Here is a 10,680-nt window from a genome sequence, read left to right on the forward strand (position 1 = left end):
GAGGAACCAGTGTCCATTTCCCTGTGTCCCTGGGACCCCCACTCAGGAGACTTCTTGGCCCTTCCCTGGCTTTCTGCTTGGCCACAAGCTCCAGGGGACCCTCCTCTCTCCATTCTCTGAACCAACCACCCTCTCCTTGCCTCTATGACTCTTGTTTGTCTCTTCGGTGGCTTGTTGCTCAGTGGGGTTCTGGGTACTGCCAACCCAAGGGGGATAAGACAGCGCACCCCTCCCTCCGCAGAGACCCAATGATCCCTGGGGACTGAGAGCCCAGCCACTGGCCTCCATTTGTGCAGGCGTTTCCTGAGGTGGCTGTCACAAAGCACCACAGACAGCAGCTCAAACTACAAGAATCTCCTGGCTCATGGCTCTGGAGCTGGAAGCCCAGGGTCAAGGTGTCTGCAGAGCTGGTTCCTTCCAAGGCCAGGAGGGAGAGGCTGTCCCAGGGCCTCCTCCAGTCTACGGTGCTCTTTGGCTTGTGGGCGCCCCACTCCCATTTCTGGCTTCATCTTCACATGGTCTTCCCCCCACATGTCTGTCTCTGTCCACATGTCCAAATCTCCCCTTGTGGTGAGGACACAGTCTCACTGGGTCAGAGTCCACCCTAATGACCTCACCTTAAGTGGATCACGTGCAGGGACTATTTCCAAGTAAGGTCCATTCACAGGGACTGGAGCCAGGACTTCAACAGCTTTTGGGGGGACATAATTCAAGCCAGAACAACTGTCAGGGTTGTTTCTCTGAGCCTGGTGCACCTGTAGGGGCTTTGCAACACCTGATGGTGGCCGGGCACAGGGTCTGTACCCCAGGTACAGCTGTCCAGGAGAGAAGAGGCCTCACCTGTGTGAGGATCGAGGCCGGAGCTCTGCATAAGTCAGTGTCAGAGAGGATGGGGAACCTTGCAGGCAATCTGGGATCTCATAAGTCAATGGCAGTGACATCCAAGACCTGTCACAGATGTTCTCATCGCCACTGATACACCTCTTACCACAACACAAATTACAGAAAAGTCTTCACTAAGGAATAGGGCACAGTAGCATCAAGACACATCCAGTGATTAAGGAGGGATGAGGCAGGCCTCCATCAGTTTTGCAAAAACAGCTCTTTGCAGGATAGTGTGGAAAGTTGAAAGACACCTGATCCTGCTCTATCTTCTTGGGAAAATTGTTCCAGAAAAGAAAAAATCCAGTAACACCAGAAGCATTTATTGTTGAGTCTAAGGATTATTACATACTTGTAATTATAACTTATATATTGTGTAAAATAAATTAAAATGACTTTATATAGTTGGTTTCACTTGTTTTCAAGATAAAACATCAATAGCTTTCATCCTTTTTTTTAAAATTTTTATTTATTTATGATAGTCACACAGAGAGAGAGAGAGGCAGAGACACAGGCAGAGGGAGAAGCAGGCTCCATGCACCGGGAGCCCGACGTGGGATCCGATCCCGGGTCTCCAGGATCGCGCCCTGGGCCAAAGGCAGGCGCCAAACCGCTGCACCACCCAGGGATCCTCGCTTTCATCCTCTTTTAAGGCAAGGAAGGCTTCGTCTGTCTGGGAACAAATGTCCTTGAATGACCCTAATGTTCAGTCTCTCCCATCACCTCCTGGGTTAAACTCAATCTCCTCCATGAATGGCAAGTGATGTGTTATCTGGATAAGAATATAGGACACACCACAGAAGTTTTAATTTTGCTTCCTGTCATAATAGCTGGTATCTAGATTGGCTTACATTTCACAGCACCAAGTATGGGATATGGATAGATTCCTTCAGCTGAAGATCCCAGATGGCTGCCTGTCAGCCAGCTCTTTCTGGAAGGAAATCCAGGTATGCGAAGTATGATGACCAGGGCAGAATCTTGGGATCTAAAACTTTGGAATTTTAATCTCAGTTTAGATTTTGACATGCCCTCAGTTCTTCCATCAAAGGAATGGGGACAATATCAATATATAAGTGTCTCCTGTTACAAATAATGCAAAATTTAAAATCGCCGCAAAGTAGTTTCTGAAAACATTAAGACGTTAAAATAAAAACTGAAGGCACTGAGATAGTTTGTGAGAGGTAATGTCCCAAAGTGGAGGACTTCCTAGTGATTCAATGGCACTGGGATGAGAAATATCCTACACTCATCTGGGTAGTTAATGTTTGGTACCCATGTTACTCTAAATAGCTTGTACATTTATAAGCAATGGGGCAGAATGGGATGGAATGTGTAAAGAGTTAAAGTAGCCTTGATTGCATGCAGAAGCACAGTGAGCCAGCTGGGGCTGTGGGAGGAGCTCTGTGGTATCAGAAGGGTGATTCCCGAGGGAGGGATATGATTGGCTTGTTTGAATAATTCTGTGAGCTTCCAGGGACGTGAATCCCAATCCTGGGGAATGAAGAGGCACTGTGTTTGGTGCCTGTGATGAGGAGCATTGTTTGGAAGAGGACTGTGTCCATGGGAGCAGAATGGGGAGGGGAACACCCAGTTAGGCCATTTGAGGCCCTCCATGTATTGCCAGATGTCCAGGCACACAGATTCTTGGGCTTTAATTTTAGGTCTTATGTCATGGTTAAGAGCAGGGAGTGTGTCATTTCTGGTTACACAGAAGCCTGAGGCCACTGTGTTGGAATGAAATGGATAGAACGAGGAGAGAAACATGCATACGTAGTGCTCCTGGCCGGGCCACCCCAGCTAGTGTCTGGGAATTTTCTACAATTAATAGATTGGTGTTGACTAGGTAGGTGGGAAAGGGTGAGCAAAAGAAGGTTAAAGTTATTCCTCTTGGGATGCCTGGGTGGCTCAGTTGTTGAGCGTCTGCCTTTAGCTCAGGGTGTGATCCCGGTCCTGGGATCAAGTCCCACATCAGGCTCCCTGTATGGAGCCTGCTTCTCCCTCTTCCTATGTCTCTGTCTCTCTCTCTCTCTCTCTGTCTCTCATAAATAAATAAATAAATAAATAAAGTCTTAAAAAAAATAAAGCTATACCTCTTGCTTTGTTGGCTGGATTAGGCCTGAGCTTCCAGTTGGAAGCCTTCAGTGAATACATTGGGAAAAACTAGCATTAAGGGAGGTAAATAAAAGGTCCATAAGGGAAAGTTTGTATTTTTGGCAGAAAGACCTAGGTTAGGAGCTAGAACACTCAACTTCATTTCACCACAAGTAAAGCATTCATCCCTGAAGTCATGGGATGCTCCTGATCTAAAGGGGAAATCACAGCAATACCAGCCCACTTGTGAGAATAAAATGAGACACATCTATTGTGATGTTCAAAACTATGAAATGCTTTTCGGATGGAAGATATTGTTGTTGATAAGACATTATCATTCATCCTTGGCTTCGATTGGTTTTATTGTGAATGTGAATAACTATTTTAAGTTAGTACTGGATGGTAAACTAAAAGAGATTTTCAAATGTCGTTTTGTTGTTTAAAAGAGTGCATATTTTGAGTGCTCTTTTAAAAAAACAAAAAGTAGAAACAATACACATTTTTATTTGGACTTTTTTTAGGAGACAGGTCATTTAAAAAATAAAGAGATGATCATCAAAATCAGACAAAGACATTACAAGAAAAAACACAGACCAATTTTTCATAAACACCGGTACAAAAAATCCTCAGAATAATATTAGTAAATCAAATCCAACAATGCATACAATTATACACCCACAACCAGGTGGATTTATCTCAGCGATGCAGTCTCAACATTTGAAAATCAATTAGCACAATCCATCATATCAATGGGTTAAAGAAGAAAAATCATGCAATCATATCAATAGATGCAGAGAAAGCATCTGACAGAATCTAAAGCTCATTCATAATAAAAATTCTCAACACATCAGGAATATAGAAGCATTTCCTCACACTGATCTAGGAAATCTACAAAAAATCTACAGCTAAATATACCACTTAATTGTGAGAAACTCAAATCTTTCCTGCTGAGGTCAAGGAAAATATTGAAAACAAATGGAATTTGAAATTAAAAGCATATTCCCATTTACATTAGCATTCCTCCAAAATGAAATATTTAGTAAATATTTAATAAATCTAACAAAATATGTACAAGATTTATATGAGGAAAGCTACTTTGATGGAAGACAAAAGTAGAACTAACTAGATGGAGAGATAGCTCATGTTCATGGATAAGGAGACTCAATATTGTCAATGTCATTTCTCCCCAACTTGATCTATAGATTCAATACGATCTAGTTAAAATCCCAGCATGTTATTTTGTGGATACTGACAAACTGATTCTAAAGTCCAGATGGAGAGGCAAAAGACCCAGAAGAGCCAACACAACGTTGGAGGAGAAGAACCATATAATAGAACTGACACTACCCAACTTCAAGAAATTACTATAAAGCTGCTATAATCAAGAAAAAAGACAGTGTGGTGTTGGCAATGGAATAGGTAAATAGATAAATGGAATGGAATGGAACAGAGTCCAGAAATAGACCTTCATAAAATCATCTGATCTTTGAGGAAAGAGCAAAGACAATATGATGGAGCAAAGATAATTGTTTCAACAAATGAGGCTATATATCCACATGCAAAAAAATTAATCTAGACACAAGCCTTACACCCCTACCTAAAAATTAACTCAAAATGGACTACAATCCTAACTGTAAAATGCATAAAACTCCTAGAATATAAGAGAAGAGTGTCTAGATTCAACACCAAAGACACAATCCATTAAAAAAAAATTGATAAGCTGCAGCTCATGAAAATGAAAAACTTCTGCTCTGTGAAAGGCAATGTTAGGAGAATTAGAAGGCAAGCCTGGGAGAAAATATTTTCAAATGTTTTCAAGATTTAGCACACCTGTTAAAAGACTTGTTATCCAAAAGTATAGAGAACTTTTAAAACTCACCAATAATGAAATGAACAACCCAATTGAAATATAAGCAAAATCTCTGAACAGACTTCTCACCAAAGAAGATATACAGATGGCACGTAAACACAGGAAAAAATGTTCAGCATCACATGTCCTCAGGGAAATGCAAATTAAAGCCACAATGAGAACCCACCATGCACCTATCAGAATGGCCAAAATCCAGAACACTGACAATGCTGGTGAGGATGTGAAGCCACAGAAACTCTCATCTACTGCTGGTGGGGATGCAAAATGGTGCAGCCACTTTGGAAGATGGTTGGTGGTTTCTTACAAAACTAAACATCCTCTAACCATGAAATCCAGCAATTATGATCCTCGATATTCACTCAAAGGATTTGAAAACTCACATCCACACAAAAACCTTCACATAGATATTCATAGCGACTTTATTCATAATTGCCGAAAGTTGGAAGCAACCAATATGTCCTTTGGTAGGTGACTGGATAAATAAACTGTGGTGGATCCAGACAATGGATTGTTATCCAGCATTAAAAAGAAGTGAGCTATCCAGCCATGGAAAAAACATGGAGGAAACTTAAATGCATATCACTCAGTGAAAGAGGCCAATCTGAAAAGGCTGCCTACTGTATGATTCCAACTCTATGACCTTCTGGAAAAGACAAAACTATGGAGACAGTAAAAAGATGAGTTATTGCTGGGAATTGGGTTGGGGGAAGGGATGAACAGGTGGAGCACAGGAGATTTTTAGGGCAGTGAAACTACTCTGTGTGATGCCATTGTGGTGAGTATGTGACATTATACAACCCCTCAATTGCCCACGTCCTGTGATTGTAGACGTGTGGATGCCAGATGTAGGTCTGGCCTTCAGGGTGGCAGGCTAGCCCCTGTGAAGGGACATGGACTGCCCACGGAGCATTAGAGCTGTCAGGTTGTCTTCACGGGGACCTGGGCTTTGGGCAGAGTCGGCCTGCCAGCTGCACCTCCAGGGCTGGAGTGTGGGTCTTGGAATCAGGGGCTTCTTGTTGGATCCGGGGTGGGGTGTGGTACTCATTTGGTGGCTTGCTGCGCCCAGGGACAGGCACTGTTGGTCCTGCTACCCTGTCAGTGCCTGGTGCAGAGCCGCACAGGTGTGGGTAGTGACCTGTGTGAGGGTTTGCAAGCACTCATGAGGTAGAGGCTCCCACCCAGCAGCTGGTGGCCTCACGCGGGGCTGGAACCCGGGAGGGTGCAGCAAGGCCAATGCAGCAGTGAGTTCAGCCTGGCAGCTTCCATCCTCTGCTGTCTCCTGCAGCCTGGTGGCCCTGGGCCGGGGAGAGGGACCCCCGTGTTCACAAGTCCAGGAGCTCTACTTGCCTTCCTGGAGTCTCATCCAGGACTCCAGTAGACCCGTGAGTCAATGCCGAATAAGGCTCCCCAGCCTCGGCTCGAGGACACTCCCATAAATCAGTGCACAGCCCTCACTCTGGTGGCTAGAAACCTCCTGGAGCAGGTGGAGGGGCCACCCCAGGCCTCAGGCCCCCAGCTGCTCAAACGGTGCCAGATCAACACATGCACAGAGACGATGCCTCTCCTTTACTAATGCACACTGAGCACCTCTTCCACAAAAATAAGGAGACACTTCGTCCTTGTGTCTGTCATCCCTACAGATGCACGCTGCATTTGCTGAATTGCTTACCTGTTCACTTGTACCTGCTCATGAGCTGCCAAACATGGGGGTTCCCACTGCTGACAAGGGTATGGACTCCCATGGAAGATGGGAGTGCCCCAAGAAACTAGGGTACCCACAGTCAGGTGACACAAGTGATTCCTCAAATGCCTATCCTGTACAAGGCACCCTCCATGGGTCTCAGAAAGCCAGCTCAGCTGCCAGTGGTGCCACAGAAGCCGGGAGGGCACCTGGCCTGGGCTGGCCTGCAGTTGGGAGCCGTCCGCTCGCCACACTGGCTCCTCCTTGGGCCAGATGTCTGCATTCCTCAGTTTCAGGCCTCCTTCCTCCTCAGTTGGGCCCTCCAGCAGTTTCTCTGGCTCCTCTTGCTCTCCCTTTCCTGGAGTACCCTCCTCTGTGAGTGCCCCTGCAGACAGAATGGAACCAGCACAACAGGGATGCTTTGCCCGAGGCAGTCTGCTACCCAGCTTCACCTCTTCCTGCTCCATCAGGAGCCCACAAGCCAGTCCAGGGATGGTGTGGATGGTGAAGCTTACAACCCCCTCCCCTCCTGCAGGGAGCCCCAGACAGCTCCAGCTCTCTCATCTCTCTTCCTGCTTGTATGGGCCTCAATTTCTGTCTTTGGCCCTTGAAAGGTTATCAGTGGAAATAGGAGGTCACAGAATCCCACACACCTTTCTAACAGGTGGAATGAGTAGCTCTTCATCTAAGGACCTGAGTACTGGAACACCCACGGCCCTCCATCTTCATTCGAGGACCTTTGAGGGGTGCCTGGGGGCTCCGTCGTTGGAGCATCTGCCTTCGGTTCAGGTCATGATCCCGAGGTCCTGGGTTGGAGTCCCACGTTGGGCTCCCTGTTCGGCGGGAAGCCTGTTTCTCCCTCTGCCCCTACACCCCCCCTGGCTCATGCACTTTCTTTCTCTGTGTGTCCCTTTCTCAAATAAATAAATAAAAATTTTTTTAAAAGACTCCTTGAGAAATTAGTCTACTTGAAAATGAGTTTAAGGTATTTCATGTATGTCTATTTTCATGGCATCATTCCGTGATATCCTTTTTCCCACCTCAGCCAAACCCCCCGAGGGCAGAAATCATTCACGCAGGTGTATGTTATCCCCCCATACGGCTGGTGTGATGTATATTACTACGAACATAAATAAACTTTATTAAGACAGAGCTCTGAAAATGGGACAGTCTCCCCAGTTTTACTCACTCTGATGACCAGAGTATTAATGTTAATATTCTTTATCAAGACAGAAGGAATTTGTTAAGGTTGCCTGAAAACAACTCATCTAATTTATATGTATATCTTTAAATTTTATTTATATTTTTATATTATATATATATTCATAGATATATGTAAAACAGACAAGAAAATATGGATTGGCTCACTAAGGAAACAGTGGTAAGTGACCTGGAATCTGTTCCCTGTATCCTAGTCTTGTCTCTGTTAGTAACCAGTCGGTTGGGAAAGTTATCTTGTGGCCTTCAATCTTCTCCTCTTTCTTTTTTTTTGAATTTTTATTTACTTATGATAGTCACACAGAGAGAGAGAGAGAGAGGCAGAGACATAGGCAGAGGGAGAAGCAGACTCCATGTACCGGGAGCCCGACGTGGGATTCGATCCCGGGTCTCCAAGATCGCGCCCTGGGCCAAAGGCAGGTGCCAAACTGCTGTGCCACCCAGGGATCCCTCTTCTCCTCTTTCAAAGAAGAGAGTCCCAGTAGAAATGTTGTAAGGTCATGAAATGAACCTCTATTCAAAATGGTAGCAGGTCCTTAGTAAGCGCTTGAGGAACAAGGGCAAGACTTCAGCTTTGAGTCCTGCCTCTCTGAGTCTCTTACTGGGACCGAGGAGCAAACGACTTACTTCCTCAGGAGCCCCCCGCCTCTCCTCCACCCAATGGAAACAGGAATATCTGCTAATGAGATGTGGGCCGACGTTCTCGGGATGGGAAATATGACAGCAGACAATAGCCATCTTTACAGAGTGCCTAGTGGGGGTTCAAGCACACGACAGGTGAATCGATATTTCCAGATCAAAATTCTAAATATCTATTGAGGGATTACATTGTTAGCTCTTGATGGATTTTCATGGGGTGCTGTTTAGATCCAGGGGATGTTGGTGATGGTGAAAGACAGTCTCTGGGAAGCCAGTGGGCTCATGGGGGGGCCCCTGGAAGTTCCAGACTTCACCCTGTGGGCAATCGAGCTTACTCTGAGACATCTGAAGTGCCAGCCATGATTCCTGGATGCTTTCCAGCCATTGTGGGGGACCTTGAGTTGCCCCCAGAGCAGGGCAGGCTGTCTAGAGTGTCTCTTATTTGCCCAGTTTTGAAAATGATGTCTCTGAGGACTTAAGGTCCAACTTGCTGTGCCCGTGACCAACTCACACTCAAGCCCCAATGTCTTGCCCCCAGCCCCAGAAGGGCCTCTGCCTGTATCCTGTGAGGTGGCCTCCGGCTCGCCCATCTCCGCGTGTCTCCAGTTGGTCTATGATCCAGTGATAGGGAGGAAGGCAGGAAATGCAAACACTGCTTCTGAAGCCAGTGGGCAAGATTCAGAGGGAGGATGGAGACATGCTTTGATGCCAAAATTGGAGAATCCCCTGTAGGTACGGTGCAGGCTGAACATGTGGGATTTGGGTAAACTAGAAAGTGGAACTCCCAAGGTCGAGATGGGCTTGATTTCACAGGAAAAGCCAAGCAGTCTTGTTAAGTGTGTTTGTGTCTATTCTAAAGCAGTTTTCAATTAATTAAGTAATTATTAGTTTCAGGGGTAGAATTTATGATTCATCTGTCTTGTATCACACCCAGTGCTCATCGTATCACGTGTCTCCTTGATGCTCGTCCCCCAGTGACCCCGTCCCCCCACTCCCACCCTCCAGCGACCCTCAGTTTTTTTCCTAGAGTTCAGTGTCTCTTGTGGTTTTTCTCCCTCTCTGATTTCATCTTGTTTTGTTTTTCCCTCCCTTCCGCCATGTACATCTGTTTTGCCTCTTAAATCCCACATGTGAGTGAAATTATATAACTATCTTTCTCTGACTGACTTATTTCACTCAGCATAATGCCCTCTAGCTCCATCCATGTCACTGCAAATGGCAAAATTTCCCTTCTTTATGGCTGAGTAAATAATCCACTGTACAGACAGGCCACATCTTTATCCACTCACCTGTCCACGGACGTCGGGGCTCTGTCCATTGTCGGCTCTTGTGGACACTGCTGCTAGTTTTATAGCTCTGCATGTCTATTTCCTCTTCCTCCCTCCCTCCCTTCCCGTCTATACTATGCTACTCCGTGATTAACCTGCCTGCATAGACTGCGTTTTCTAAGGCCATCAAATGTCTGTACAAAATCTGCTCGCTAACGATAGTCTGGCTTTTAAGAAAAGCAAATGCATGGGATCCGGAGCATCTTTGCTGAAGGTCATGGGAGCTCCTCTGGGATGACGTGACGGCGAATCGGTGCCTCCTCCTCCCAGGGCCATGCTGTGGGCCTTTAAAAACTCTGGTCAGCCTCCCCTTTTCTCATCCGTTCTTTGGTCATATATTCTGCTTCTCACGTTTTATTTGTATTTGGAAAATGAAGCTGATGAATTTGTTTCATGGTTCTTATTGGTCACACATTGTCCCTCAGGGTCCTCCCGTCAGGCTGGAGAGACACCACATTAGCGCTGGCCGTGGAGTGAGGAGCCACGGGGCCACCACCGCGTGCCACGACCCGGCACAAAGGGACACTTGCCAGGCAGCATGGGGGTCAGGAGCCCAAGACAACAGGGCTGCCGTCGCAGACTTGGGGGTCTTGCGTGTGGGCACCATCAGCATTCCCCAAACACAACCTTTGTAATCTCACAGAAATGGTCCAGAATTCTTGTTCAAAGTAGTCGGGTTTACTTGCTCGGTGGTCACTGCCCTCCCCCTCTGAAAATTGGGTGAACCTCCCCATCCCTGTTTGCGCATGGGCCTGACTTCCAGGGTCACCTTCCACTTGGCACAATGAGAGCTGACGAGTCCCAGCGGGCCTGTGTGAGCTAGCTGGGGATGCTGCGAGACGGAGCTTCAGCTGGGGGATCGGGAGACTGGGGCACCCCCGGCTTTGCTGAGGAGGGCTGCTCCCCGGCCTGCATCTGCTAAATTCTCTGAGTCTCACTTTCCTGCTATTTATTTATTTATTTATTTATTT

This window comes from Vulpes vulpes, chromosome 5, assembly GCF_048418805.1.
Source record: "Vulpes vulpes isolate BD-2025 chromosome 5, VulVul3, whole genome shotgun sequence".
NCBI classification, from domain to species: Eukaryota; Metazoa; Chordata; class Mammalia; order Carnivora; family Canidae; genus Vulpes; species Vulpes vulpes.